The sequence below is a fragment of the Festucalex cinctus genome, chromosome 14, assembly GCF_051991245.1.
Source record: "Festucalex cinctus isolate MCC-2025b chromosome 14, RoL_Fcin_1.0, whole genome shotgun sequence".
NCBI classification, from domain to species: Eukaryota; Metazoa; Chordata; class Actinopteri; order Syngnathiformes; family Syngnathidae; genus Festucalex; species Festucalex cinctus.
The window spans coordinates 20,973,182-20,987,262 of NC_135424.1; positions in this window are offsets into that span (position 1 = coordinate 20,973,182).

Sequence of the window (14,081 nt, forward strand, 5' to 3'; positions counted from 1 at the left end):
AATAAACCTTGTCATTTTGAAACGCCACCACTAGTGACCACGCTCCTGAACGACATGTCAGCTGGAATATGGTCACACACACTCCTGTGGGAAGTCGGCGCGCACGACACTGAACGACCACACAACCGCAGTAGTATAGACGCACACGAGTGCATGATCTCTGACATTTCTATTGACGATCTGAGCATAAGTGAAATTCAGTAGCGTAGCGTGGGTTGCCACCAAGGAGTTGGGTGGACGCCCTTTTTATGTAGTTCGATACAACCTGTTAAAAGTGCCAAACAATCACAAATAATTTTATTAAACAGACTCTTGTTTGACCTTGTTTGTAGCTTGTTGCCAAATTGTCTGCCTATCTAGTAAATGATGTGGCTAGCGAGCTATCTAGCTAGATTTTTAGCGGGCAATCTAGCTAGCCAGCCATATACCTATATAGTAAGCTAGATAGCTACCTATCTAGCTAGCTACCTATCTAGATTGCTTGCTAGCTATGTAGCTAGCGAGCTACGTATATAGTTAGCTATCTGCATATCTAGCTATGTGCATATCTACCTAGCTACCTATTTACTTCCTATGTTTAATTTCACAGTGTAGGCTAATAAAAACACAAGTAGAGGCTGTGCGTGTTTCACCTCCCCAAAAGGCATGCTGTGTCTTCTGTGTGACTCCCTCTCCTGTCAAAATCACTAAAGGCCAATCATCCCATCACAACGTTTAAAGCCCACAGCCATGATGGCTGATTGACATCAGCTAATGCAAATATACAAGGAGCCACAGGAAGAAAGGGAACTCATATTTATGAGTGACAACTGGCCACTGATAGCAGAGCAGCCCCTAAAAAAAAAAAATGAGTGTCCCTGTCACTCTTGAAAAGAAAATGAATAATACTTGAATAAAAACACTTAAAAGGAAAAAAAAAAAAAAAAAAAGTTAAAGCTATTTATTTATTTATTTATTTATTTTTTTAATGGCTATTAATATTTTGTTATCTCATTTGGGGGTTGGGGGAGTCTGATTTTGTGTTTTCATCCAAAAAGTATGCTATTTTGTTTTTGGATTTGAGATACCGTACTTTTTTTTTTTTTTTTTTTTTTTTTTTTTTTATCCATTATTGTTAAAAACACATTTTGAAGGTACCAGCTTTTGGCATATTTTGAGCGACAGTGACTAGAGTCATAAATTAGGGATCATAGCAATATGATTGAATACATGCAGTAAGCACAACCAAAAACATCACCATCCTTTACTTTGTTTCAGAAAATAAATACAGTATATAAGTGTGGCCCTTATTTCCATCATTATTTCCATCTTGGACGAGAAGCATTTGTCATTGGTTGTGGGACCGAGGGGATGGGTGGGTGGTGGGGGGGTTCTGTGCTCTTCTAATTAGCTTGTCAGGGGGCCTCAGGCTGAGCGGGCTGCTTGTGCTAAGAAAGATGGACACACTGACACGCGAGCTGACAGCCAGTCGATAATGTGGCAATTAATGTCATAAATAATTCCACTGCCAATTATGTCAAAATGGACTTTCACTCTGCTACTCCCTTATCATTTCCTCTGATAAGACGAACAAGCGTCTTCACCCCCTATAATTAAATGGCTTTTTACATGGAAATAGAACATAGCCCCTTCACATGGTGCTGCAAGGAAAACAGTGTGGACAATAATGAATCTGCTTTTTCTGACCTTTACCTCAAAGGAGTCATGTGACACAACCTCCAGGCTCTTAAAATGTCATTGCTCCTTTGCGCTACAAAAGATAACTTCACTGGAGAATGAAAAGACAATTAGGAGCGAGTGATCGATCCTCACTGATATTCGTAAAAGGTTGCAAATGCTTAACCATCAGTGGGAATATTGATCGCGACACCGCATCGCTCGCTGAGAAAAAATTATAACCATTCCTGGGAATGTGAGGCCGATCAATGGTGTAGGTGAGAGATGATGACGAGATGTTTCTCAGGAATAAATTTGTTGTTTCCACGTCACCATTTGTTGTCATGCTAGGAATTATGTTAGTGTAACTTAGCACACTCACTGACTTGAAAGGGAGAGGAGCCGCCTCATTGGAAGCTTCACAGTGACTTCCCAGTGGCTGGTTTGTGGCTCAGCGGAGGCGAACGTCGAACACTCACCATCCGCCTAACACTAAACTCCCCCTGCCAAATGTATGAGCAAATAAAGTGAGCTCAGCACATGTTAAGGCCTCCTAATGCACTGTAAAACAACGTTAAACATGTCACCGTATCTCGGGGCCCTGGTGCCAATAATGTACGGCCGGCCAGCCTCAAGGTTGTGTCACGTGCGACTACGCCGCCAAAGGCCTTGAGAGGACTATTTGACTAAGTGAGTAAATCAGCCGCCTGCTTGGCATTTCTATTACACCTCCGCGAACAAGGAGAAATAATAACACGTCCTAACAATTCACACTGGCTGCACAGAGGCAATAGAAAATCTTTTCATTGTCATTGTTTACGTGCACTTTTGTAGTTTATTAGCTGAGTATGCCACCCATGCTCTTGAATGTGTTTTTTTTTTTTGCATTATAACTATGTAAGGACATAAGGACATTGTTATAGAAAAACATCAACCTGATGTAACATTTTAACATTTTAGTTATTTCCCCCCCTCATATGAATAAAAATAATGCATCACAAAATTTAGCTTTCTTGCATTAATTTCTCTGAAATAATAAATGACTTTCTATATGTAATAGTCTTGTAAAATTATATCTATTTGAGTGGTAAGGTTAACATTTTATTTTAGTATAGCTACATTATTTTCGTAACAAAATACATCATCCTTGGAAATAATTGAATTGCGGATATAAACTATATTCTTGTAAATGTATGGCTTTTAAACTAGTAACACTAAAATTCAGAATATTTCCACGTAATATTACAATTTCATCCTTAGAGTATTGTGAAACGTACTTTCAAGAAATGTAAAAGCAGCAACAAAACAGGAAATAAATACTTAAAAACACGAAAACAAAAAGTATCCATAAACAGGAATGTACATGTTCCTAATTTCTATAGAGTGGGAACTCTGCCACTGTCGTATAGTGTTCCGCAGTGTTCAATTGTGTGGCCCCTGCTGGTTTCATTGTATTTGCCGCCCTTGAGTTCCACCTTTGGAAAACAAGGCACAATATAAACAAGGACAATAAGCATCTCCAATTGGTCCAATATGCTGCTGCTTGCTTCTTAACTGCTGCTCATAGGAGGGAGCGAATTACTCCTGTTCTGGCCTCCCATTTGAATATATATATATTTTTTTAATAAAATTACCGCTTTTTCCCTTTAAGACTATTTGTGTAAACTTACAACAATTTGTTCTCATGTTTACATTTTTTTTTCTCATAATATGTTTTACTTTATTCTTGGAATATTCCAGCAATTTGCTGCTTTTTGTTTTTTGGGTTGTTTTTTTTTTTTGCTTTTTTTTGAAGAGACATTTCTTGTTTTTGGACATAATTATTGTGTCATTTACTGGACATGCATTGCTTACTTTGAATCGAGCACTTAAATGAGACTGTTACCATAATTAATGTGAGCATCCTGAGGGGCTGATGAATATTCATCATTGGCAGTGTCAGGCACTGCATTGCTGTTTTTGTCAAAAATTCTGACCTTTTCCTGGAATAAGATTGCAATATTAAAAAGAAAAAAAAATCACATTACAACAGCATTCTTGTAATAAACAATTCTGAAAAGGTGTTATTTTAAAATGATGACTTTGGTGGTGTTGAAATTTTGACAAACACAATTCCCCAAAATTCTGACTTTTCTATAATTTGATGACAGGGCGGCACGGTAGAGGAGTGGTTAGCACGTCCGCTTCCCAGTTCTGAGGTCTCCGGTTCGAGTCCAGGCTCGGACCTTCCTGGGTGGAGTTTGCATGTTCTCCCCGTGCCCGCGTGGGTCTTCTCCGGGTTCTCCGGGTACTCCGGTCTCCTCCCACATTCCAAAGACATGCATGGCAGGTTAATTGGGCGCTCCGAATTGTCCCTAGGTGTGCGTGTGAGTGTGGATGGTTGTTCGTCTCTGTGTGCCCTGCGATTGGTTGGCAACCAGTCCAGGGTGTCCCCCGCCTACTGCCCAGAGCCAGCTGAGATAGGCGCCAGCACCCCTGCGACCCTTGTGAGGAATAAGCGGTCAAGAAAATTGATGGATATAATTTGATGACAATGACTAGTTTTTGTAAAATTAGGACTTTATCCAATTTTAGTTAACAAAAATAAGATTTTATTCTTGTTACGGTGGGGGTATGGTGGATGGACCCAAAAGCGGAGGAAACAGGCAGGAAAACAAACAGGATGGACGATGTAAGGAACTTTATTCATCATGAGGGCGAAGGACTGGACAGGACAGAAAGCGAGCAGACATGGCTTGATGTGGAGACTGATCATTGTGGAGACTTGTCGTGGCGTGATGCAGAGACTTGGCGTGGCGTGATGCAGAGACTTGGCGTGGAAGACTTGGCAGACTTGGCAGACTTGGCAGACTTGGCTAGTGATGTGCTTCTCGGGTCGAATCCCTGAAGCGTGTGCCGAGTAATGCAGATGAGTGGTTCATGAACGGCGTGTCAATGCGTGTGTTGATGACGTACGTGGTGACGTTTGAAGCCCCACGAAGCAGGTGTACCACGTGACTGATTCAGGAAATGATTCGCTAGGTTTGAGTGTAGTTCGAAATAAAAGCGGCAAAGAAACGCTATGGATTCCCCTTCACTTTTTGTGTTTTCGGGTCCCGTATTGCGCTACTTTTTTTGCTTTTGGCATTCGATTTGACGAGCCTCTTTTTGCGATGGAACCAGCAAGAAAGAGATTTTCCCTTGTTTAGGAGCACTTTGAGCAGATCTCACCTCAGAAGGTAATGCACTGCAATTACGGTACTATTTTAACAGATTCCAATAATAAAATAAAATAAAATGTGACAACACATAAAATTCACATTTTTCTGTTCACAGTTGAAAGTCCCCTTCAGTCCTGGAATCACAGAAATATACGCGTCCAATTCTATACAAACTTGCTATCTCATATCGATGCACCCCTGCTTCATCAGTACCATGTGAAAGAGTTTTTTTCCAAAGCAGGTGAAATTCTCTGCAAAAAAAAGAAACCGCCTGAGTCCAAAAACTTCGGAAAAAAATCGTTTTTAAATAAAAATGAATAAGCACTTTATTTTACCTCCTTATTTCACATTTTCACTTGTTGCATAAGCTCAAACATAGACAAAGTAACACAGAACAATCTGCAACCTTCCCACAGGGAGTGATGGACGAAGATGTTACGATGACAGTGACGCACACGAGCATGCTGGCTTGCTAACACCAGCACCAGCTGGTGACAAATGGCCGGGGAAAGGAGGCAGAGTCTCTTCAAGACATGGAAATCCCACCTGACACCCCTCTTGGGAGGGCATCTGCCAAGGCACAAATTAAATCCCTGAATCATAAAAACTGCGGCGGCAAATGTAGTGCAATTTATGGAATTCATACTGTACAGAAGTGGTCAGTGCAATGTTCTACGCAATGTTAAAGTAACATATTGCATTGCATTTGTCTTCTCTGCCATCATTTACTTTATGGGAAATGAAAACATTAGATGAAATAGTAACATATATTCTAAATTACACAGATAAAACAGAAAAGAAAAGCCAGCTAGCCAGTAGCTAGCAGCGTCAGATAGCTAACAAGCTACCCCAGCTAGCAGATAGATAGATAGATAGATAGATAGATAGATAGATAGATAGATAGATAGATATCAAGTAAACGATTTCCAATTTAAAAAAAAAAAACAATAAAAAAAAAACAGCTACCGTAGTCACACTCATGTGCTGCAGCTTGGCTTGTTTGATGTACTGGCAAAAAATGGAGAACAATACTGTATAGCCTAAGTATTACTTTCTAGTAGTACAAAAAAAGTGTTCCACTACCTCTTCAGACGTTGATGTTTGAGACACTTGGTACAGTAGTCCCTCGTAATAATAATAATAAGCCAATAGCACACACATATTGATCACTCAGAGACCGTTAGTTTGAAGCTGTTTGAGCTTCAGGCTTATTATTGCTTTGTTAGACTTGTTTGTTTTAGTGAGTAAACATGAACCTTCACATAAAGGTATTAACAGTGTTTTTATCACGAGGCAGGATGAATATTCCGACCTTGTCTTGTCTTTGCAAACATATTGATCAGACTGCTAGTTTTTCACTATGAAGGGAAAAGTTCATATGCATATTTGAAGACACAATAAAGTAAGAATTATATTTAGGGTGGTGCTTGTGAAGTTATCCTTTTATAAGAATAATGCAAATAATCAGAGAATAATGGAATTTTGTGAGCGGGCATGCTCACAAAATTCCATTATTATCCCCCCCCCCCCCCCCCCCCCCCCCCCCGCCCAAACACCCACACACTACTACATTACTAAAAAAAAAAAAAAGCAAAACAAATATTGCATGAAAATATTGAAAATACAATCCAATGAAAAACATATTTTCCCCATTCTTAAATAATTTTATTTATTTACTGTACAGCTGGGCTGCACGGTGGTTGAGTGATTAGCACGTTTGCCTCCCAGTTCTGAGGACTCCGGTTCGAGTCCAGGCTCCGGCCTTCCTGGGTGGAGTTTGCATATTCTTCCCGTGCCCGCGTGGGTCTTCTCCGGGTAGTCCGGTCTCCTCCCACATTCCAAAGACATGTATAGCAGGTTGATTGGGTGCTCCGAATTGTCCCTAGGTGTGCGTGTGAGTGTGGATGGTTGTTTGTCTCTGTGTGCCCTGCGATTGGTTGGCAACCAGTCCAGGGTGTCCCCCGCCTACTGCCCAGAGCCAGCTGAGATTGGCTCCAGCACCCCCCGCGACCCTTGTGAGGAATAAGCGGTCAAGAAAATGGATGGATGGATGGATGGATGGATGGATGGATGGATGGATGGATGGATGGATGGATGGATGGATATGTACAGCTTCCCACTTTTAACGTTTATGGTGAGGTTTTGGGGCGACTTAGTCAAAGTCCCGAATTGATTGAAATGCTGTGGAATACTTTTAAAAGGTCATTCATGCTCCAAACCCCACCAGTGTTGATGAATGAAAGCAGTTCTGCAAGGATGAGTGGGACAGATATCTCCACAGAGATGTTGAAGACCCATTGGCTGCTATAGAAAATGTTTGATTTCGGTTGTTGCTCAGGGTGACTCAAGCAGTTAAGTAGCAATCACTTTTCACACATGTAAGTTTGGATATTTTTTTTCTCTCTCTCCCAACTGCATTTTGTGTTTACTTGTGTTCTCTATCGCTAATATATAAATGTGTTTGATGATGGGAAAAATCACCAAAAATTACCAAACACCCCCAACTTTACTTCTTGCTGTATTCTCTAAAACAATATTTCAAAAATTTGCCTCTAATAGTAACACCCTCATACGTCTATTCTCATAATTGCATGACTTTAGCTTTAGCCATCTTTAAAAAAAAAAAATAATTATATATATATATATATATATATATATATATATATATATATATATATATATAAATTAGGGATGTTCGATACCACTTTTTTCAGACCGATACCGATACTCAGACCCTCAGTACTCACCGATACCGATACCGACTGCCGATACCAGTAGTACATTTTGACAAATAAAAAAAATCACTAAAATATATTTTTAAACAAATATATTTCCTTTAATTTTGACAAAAAAACAAACAAACAGCACAGTCACTCTTCAATAGTCTTAACGCTCAAAATAAAACACAAAAATACTCTTTTAGTTTAAGATTCACAATTTTGAAGTATTTCCAAACCAGTGAAGTTTTGGTGAAAAACTGCTGCAAGCTAGCGCCAGTTACAGGCAAGGAGGACTCAATTAACGTCTTCCCCCTCTGCCATCGGTCTGCGTCACAAGTACTCGAGTATTTGAAGAAAGCTGGTATCGGCCCGATACCGATACCTGGTATCGGTACTCGCCCATCCCTAATATATATATATATATATATATATATATATATAATATATATATATATATATATATATATATATATATATATATATATATATATATATATATATATATATATATATATATATATATATATATATTGGGCCTGGAACGGTTCACTAAATCCACGGTTTGGTTCGGTTTTCCGTTCTGTGCTGACGCTTTTCGGTTCAGTTCGGTATGCAGTGACGTAAAAAAAAAATAAAATAAAAAAAAATCTAATATGTCATGGAGTTAATTCATTTATTTATTATTATGACGATTATTATTACTAGTATTATTATATTGTCATTTAAATTATTATTCAAATTATGACAGTGGCATATATGTATTTATTTATTATTATTACTATTATTATTATTGTATTACCATTTAAATTATTACTCAATTTATGACAGTGGCATATATGTATTTATTTATTATTATTACTATTATTATTATTGTATTATCATTTATATTATTATTCAATTTATGCCAGTGGCATATAGTGACAGGCATAACAAATAACTGAAGGTAAAAGCATCCTGTGTGTGTGTCCCTCTGTTGCCATTCATACAATTGACAAAGTCATGGTTGCCTGCAAATATATCAGCTTTGTGTTCAACTATATAAGCCCAGATTTCACACTAAGTATATTTGTGACTAAACAGAGTTAAGATAATTATTTTAGTATGCAAACTTTTTATTTTTTTTTGTTTTTGTTGGTGTTCTGTGAGGTTTTTCTTCACTTATAAGTGCCTTAGCTGCACAGGTTTAAAAAAGCTTTTCCTGGTTGATTTTTATTCTTTTTTTAATTTTTTTTACTCTGATTTGTAATTGACCGTTTTATTTACTGTGTGCTTCCACTGCTTTTATTGTTGCCTGTACTGTGCATGTTGAGATTTATTTTATAAATGTAAAGTGGGTTATAAATAAAGTAGTAGTAGTAGTAAAAGACTCGCTCAAACACTGATCTTTGAATTATTCTCAGATCAAATTATAATTATACTATTCAAATTGTAAGATCAAGTTATTAAATGAGTTTTATTTGATGAACATAAGACAGGGATGTGTCATAAGTCATATCGAATATGGATAGAGTAAAATGTGTATATTACTCTGATGCACCTCATCTCTTCATTCACGTTCTCTAAACACCACCACACTGGATTTCAAATGAAACGGACAAGATGCGCTTTAGTTGCAGACGTTCCACCTTTATTTTGAGGGGATTTACCTGCCTACGAGTTTTACAATTCTTCAGTGGTGCTATGCTAACACCGAATATCATTGCGTTAAACCAAGTTCCCGTTTGAAACAAAACACACAACTCAGTCATGAACAAGACAATTTCCAGCCAGTTGTAATTCCGACGTTCGTTTTATGTAACAAATCTTGCTCTGTGGAGCACTTTTGCGAGTCAACACAAACACTGCTGTTAGCTCGATACAGTTCAACAGCAAGTAAATAGACTCACCAGTACTTGGATGTTTCTTTTTTTTTTTCACCTTTCTGTCCCGATTCCACGCCACCCCACGCATTGTCATTCCAAGTCCATTGCTGTTATTTCAAACGCGCCGGCTTTTGGTGTGATGTAGCATGCTAACTGGTAGCTGTTCCGAGGCTGTACCCGCCCCGCTGCAATATGATACAGCTTCGCTGGAAGGATATGACGCATGGCCATGGACGCGCTCCATAACCATGGACGCCGCCATATTGGATTAGTGCTCAAGAATGGGTACAAAAAAAAAAAAATGTCGTGTGAAAGCGACCGAACGTAACACAGACAGGTCTAACCGAAACTGTTGAACCGATCGGCTTTAACCGTCCCAGGCCCAACATATATATATATATATATATATATATATATATATATATATAGAGAGAGAGAGAGAGAGAGAGAGAGAGAGAGAGAGACCGCGACCCTTGTGAGGAAGTGAGGAATAAGCGGTCAAGAAAATGGATGGATGGATGGATGTATATATATATATATATATATATATATATATATATATATATATATATATATATATATATATATATATATATATATATATATATATATAATCTAACATTGCATCAATAACATCAACTGTTAGATGAATGCATAGTCCCACTTTTACAAAAATAATTAAGCTTTTAACTTTTTTACATGGATAGTCCGGTCACTTGTGATGGACTACAAAGATGACCAACTGTTTTGGCTAAAGGAAACCTCCTCCCTGTTGTTTAGGGTCAAGATAGAGAAGAGAAAAGCATGAACAAGAATGAGTGAAGGATTCATCAACGTCAACCAAAGCCAAATTACAAATGGCAGCAAAGAAGAGAAAAGCCCCGCCCCTGCGCCTTTGTTCTTCCCCTTTAATTCTGTTAATCGCCCCCAGGTAAAGATTAGCTGCTCTTGCCAATTACATTCAGCCTCAAATGTTGCAGCTACAAGGTCACTTTTTCCTTTTTCTTCACCACACACTCGCAAACACACCCCAACACACATTTGTCTCCTTGTGAGCAGGATTGACTTGTCATGTACTTCTAATAGGCAGCACGGGGAATCATTAGTCCACCTCGCCTCCCTGACTGATGGCTATTTCACTCCAATCATCTGAGCCACGTGCACGCACACACACGGCCAAGCCTCCTTCCCACTATTGACGGAGCGCGTCGGAGCTGAGCGGAGACGTCTTAATCAAGTTGGACACAGTGGGCATTGATTTGACAAGCTGCTGTAATGACCTCCTTGTTTTGCTAAAGGATCACTGTTTATCTGGGCCACGGCTCATGTGCCCGGCATGCCTCATCGTCATGGAAACCATGATCACGGCTGATTGCCGGCCCTCGCGGTCTTTGGCCGATGCCTGTCACACACCAGCAAATGCACGTATATTGATATGTTTGATATGTTTACGGTGGTGCTGTTTTGTCAGATTTTTTGAGCGTGCCCGAATGTGACACCAATCGAGGTCAAGGGTCGATGGTGTGTCAAAAGGGTGCACGTTTATGTGATGGATTCGATGAATGGAGTTACTGTGCCAGCATTCTAAACACTGCTTCTGATTGATGACCCAATTTGACAGTTTATACTCTTAATTTGCTATTATACTTTGGGTATTCCTAAATTTGGGCTGGAGGTTGAAATTCGTCTTTGGATTAGGTTAGGGTTAAGGGTTGGATAAATCTGATTTCAGCATATCAACAGTAATTGTTTGATTGCTGTTTCCTTCTTGAGAGAAGACTAATTTTTTTCTTCTGTTTTTAATCAAAATAAGGCATTTGCGACATCTGTTTTTACTTTGGAAAGCGATGGCCGAACCGGTAACATCAACATCAATCTTCCTTTTAATTTTTTAAATTTTTTTATTTTTTAATCACTATATGAATACGAATTACAAAATAAACAAACACCAATCATTGGTTAATAAACAGTAATCAGGGGGAACATACTTTTGTAATACACTTAATGCAAAATTGAAATGAATCAGATTAGCCGATGAATCGATAGATTCATTGATTATAAAAATACTCAATAGTGACCACAGTAGTTGGTCACAAAGCATAAGTCGAGTCATCTTTCAGATTTTTGTAATAAATGTTGTATGCTGTTTAAGAGACCACCTGGTATATCGTTGCATCCTGCGGAACATAATAACGCCTCTCCAGATGATTTTTTATTTTTTTTTGCAGGAATTTCACATCGCTGACGACATTAAACTTTACTGCCGTTGTGACATCCTGCGGCTGCGCCCAAACATGTAAAATAGTTAATAAGGAACAAGAGGATGTTATAGGCAATCATTGAAATAATAGCTTGTTTTGCAACCTGCAGGAGACCGGACAGCTTTTGTTTCCCGCCACAGAGGTCACACGGTTGCGGTCGTCCCACACCCTCGTGTGCACTCTTTGCAGACGAGTCGCTCCCTTTAAATTATGTATGATCGTCATCTCAAGTGTGCTCAAACAGGCAAAGGGCGCTGATGTATCATCTTTCACGTACGGCTGAGAACTTGCGATTTGTTTACATGAGAGCGCCGCCATCGGTTATTTCAGCGACCTCCTTCAGGGGGAGCCTCAATGTGACACGGTGATAAGGCCCAGAGTGCTCCTCAACAACCCCCCTCGCACAGCGCAGGTAAGTCATTACTTTTAAAGGCGTGCTATCTCCAAGTCACAGAAGGACACGTTGATAGCAGAATAAAGTACACAATCGTAAATGTTTATGCAGTATTTCTTGCCGTATGATTGCATTTTTATGGTTCATATTGCGATATGGCTTGTTTTTGCTCGTGCAATGAAAGGAGACGCCGAGGGGGCATTTTGGCGTCGCTTTACGGTTGGGGGGAGAAAGAGGCGGAGTCTCCAGCTCGCCCCAACGCGGTAAACACGCGGCCGAGCTAAACGGCTGATCAATCAATTTCAGAGAGATCGATTGGCATCAGTTCTGCCTGCATGCGCGCACCCCGAGCCACTTTATTGTAAATCAATCATTTTGAAAGCATCTCACACGGGCTGTGAGTGTGCGTGCATATGTGTGTGTGTTAAGAAGTGGGGGTGGGGTTACTCCTCATTCACTAACAAGCCATCAATTCCCACATAGAAACCTTTCAGGGTACAAATCAGCAACCACGCATACATGCTCCTCTATTGCCGCCACACACACACCCCTACACACGTCGATTTTTGCTGGTCAACTACATTGTGTTGAAATTCGAGTCAAAGTGGATTAATTGGTGATTTTTTTTTCTCCCACATTTTTTGCACCACTGACATGGAAACCACTAAATGTTTGCTAATCCACAACCAGCAATTTTTCTTTGTCACAGATCCCTGCAGACAAAAACTGTTACCTTGTTGCCTGCACATTTCATTGCTCTATAGCATGTTGACTTCAACAGACTGTGCAGTCCAAAATCTTTTAATTGGCTGATTGGAAGACAAGGGTATCCCCACCTGAAAAAAATGACTTAAGTGTTGCCAAAGATTTCCATTTTTTACTCTTAGGTTAGCTGGCAATCAATTTTTTTTCAGTACAGATTCTATAACTGCATCTTTACTGTCAAGTATATTTTAGTTAACGGAAACTAACGGAAAAAAAACCTTAAAAAACAAAAACAAAAAACAATTACAATTAATGAAATAAAAACAAAAATGCGAAAACTAACGAACTAGATTTTATTTTTATAAAACTATTAAACCATAATTATAGCGAAAAATGTCCTTTATTTTAGTCTTTTGTAATTAATTTAATACATAAGCCTTTGGGGATGGTTTTAAATGTGATTTTAAATATATTTATTTCAATATTAACTGGAATAAAGACATTTGAAAGTGTGTCACACATAAGTGATGTCACCTAGCAGCAGCCAATAGAAAAGCACCTTCAGATGACATCGCTCCTCGGTGACAAATTTGCCTGCTTGACTTTTGGCTCAAATGGATCACCTTGCCTGCTTTTTCATTTAACTCTGCTGAAATGCAGCGCTAGATAGGAATTGGTGTTTATTGAATATTGCAAACAAGGAATACACATAATAATAATAATAATCATCATCATCATCATCATCATCATAAATTAAAAAAAACACGAAAACTAATACTGAAGCTAAGTAAAACTAAACTAAGCTAGTGATGGACAAATGAAGCTTCATGAAGCACTTGTATTTTTTTACTCCTCTAGATGGCGCTCTTGGTTTAAAGATACAGTGGAAATTTTTGTCAATTTCCAAATTCCCAATAGCAAGGTCAAAAAGTATCGCAAGTGGTTCATGAAGTTTTTTTTTTTATGAAGATTTTCCCATCATCACCATCTCCAGCTGACCTGTACTCAATTGAGGATTAAGCCTATAGAAAAAGGGATCCTACATCTCTGGAAAAAAAAAGAAAGAAAGAAAGAAAGCTTTCCCGTCCTCACTTATGTCCATGTCTTCGTCACACACGCCTTGTGTTGTGACTGCTGCTGCACCCTCGCCACTTTGTCCACTTGTGACGCTGCGTCTGGCAAGTGGATGAGTGCCAAGCCCCCCTCCCGACCTCCGTGCACGCTAACCTGGGGCCATCTGTGTTTGCACATGAGAAAGAGAAACGAGGACAAATGCTGTGCTG